Consider the following 1,682-nt stretch of genomic DNA (forward strand, 5'->3'; position numbering starts at 1 on the left):
CCCCCTTACCCACCCACCCCCACTCCCCTACCCACCCACTCCCCCCCTTTGGCCCTGGCGTTCCCCTGTACCGGGGCACACAAAGTCTGCGTGTCCAATGGGCCTCTCTTTCCAGTGATGGCCGACTAGGCCATCTTTTGATACATATGCAGCTAGAGTCAAGAGCTCAGGGGTACTGGTTAGTTCATAATGTTGTTCCACCTATAGGGTTGAGGATCCCTTTAGCTCCTTGGGTACTTTCTCTAGCTCCTCCATTGGGAGCCCTGTGATCCATCCATTAGCTGACTGTGAGCATCCACTTCTGTGTTTGCTAGGCCCCGGCATAGTCTCACAAGAGACAGCTACATCTGGGTCCTTTCGATAAAATCTTGCTAGTATATGCAATGGTGTCAGCGTTTGGATGCTGATTATGGGGTGGATCCCTGGATATGGCAGTCTCTACATGGTCCATCCTTTCATCTCAGCTCCAAACTTTGTTTCTGTAACTCCTTCCATGGGTGTTTTGTTCCCACTTCTAAGGAGGGGCATAGTGTCCACACTTCAGTCTTCATTTTTCTTGAGTTTCATGTGTTTAGGAAATTGTATCTTATATCGTGGGTATCCTAGGTTTTGGGCTAGTATCCACTTATCAGTGAGTACATATTGTGTGAGTTCCTTTGTGATTGTGTTACCTCACTCAGGATGATGCTCTCCAGGTCCATCCATTTGGCTAGGAATTTCATAAATTCATTCTTTTTAATAGCTGAGTAGTACTCCATTGTGTAGATGTACCACATTTTCTGTATCCATTCCTCTGTTGAGGGGCATCTGGGTTCTTTCCAGTTTCTGGCTATTATAAATAAGGCTGCTATGAACATAGTGGAGCATGTGTCCTTCTTACCAGTTGGGGCTTCTTCTGGATATATGCCCAGGAGAGGTATTGCTGGATCCTCCGGTAGTACTATGTCCAATTTTCTGAGGAACCGCCAGACTGATTTCCAGAGTGGTTGTACAAGCCTGCAATCCCACCAACAATGGAGGAGTGTTCCTCTTTCTCCACATCCTCGCCAGCATCTGCTGTCACCTGAATTTTTGATCTTAGCCATTCTCACTGGTGTGAGGTGGAATCTCAGGGTTGTTTTGATTTGCATTTCCCTGATGATTAAGGATGTTGAACATTTTTTCAGGTGCTTCTCTGCCATTCGGTATTCCTCAGGTGAGAATTCTTTGTTCAGTTCTGAGCCCCATTTTTTAAGGGGGTTATTTGATTTTCTGAGGTCTACCTTCTTGAGTTCTTTATATATGTTGGATATTAGTCCCCTATCTGATTTAGGATAGGTAAAGATCCTTTCCCAGTCTGTTGGTGGTCTTTTTGTCTTATAGACAGTGTCTTTTGCCTTGCAGAAACTTTGGAGTTTCATTAGGTCCCATTTGTCAATTCTCGATCTTACAGCACAAGCCATTGCTGTTCTGTTCAGGAATTTTTTCCCTGTGCCCATATCTTCAAGGCTTTTCCCCACTTTCTCCTCTATAAGTTTCAGTGTCTCTGGTTTTATGTGAAGTTCCTTGATCCACTTAGATTTGACCTTAGTACAAGGAGATAAGTATGGATCGATTCGCATTCTTCTACATGATAACAACCAGTTGTGCCAGCACCAATTGTTGAAAATGCTGTCTTTCTTCCACTGGATGGTTTTGGCTCC

The sequence above is a fragment of the Mus musculus genome, chromosome 3, assembly GCF_000001635.26.
Source record: "Mus musculus strain C57BL/6J chromosome 3, GRCm38.p6 C57BL/6J".
Classification (NCBI taxonomy): Eukaryota; Metazoa; Chordata; class Mammalia; order Rodentia; family Muridae; genus Mus; species Mus musculus.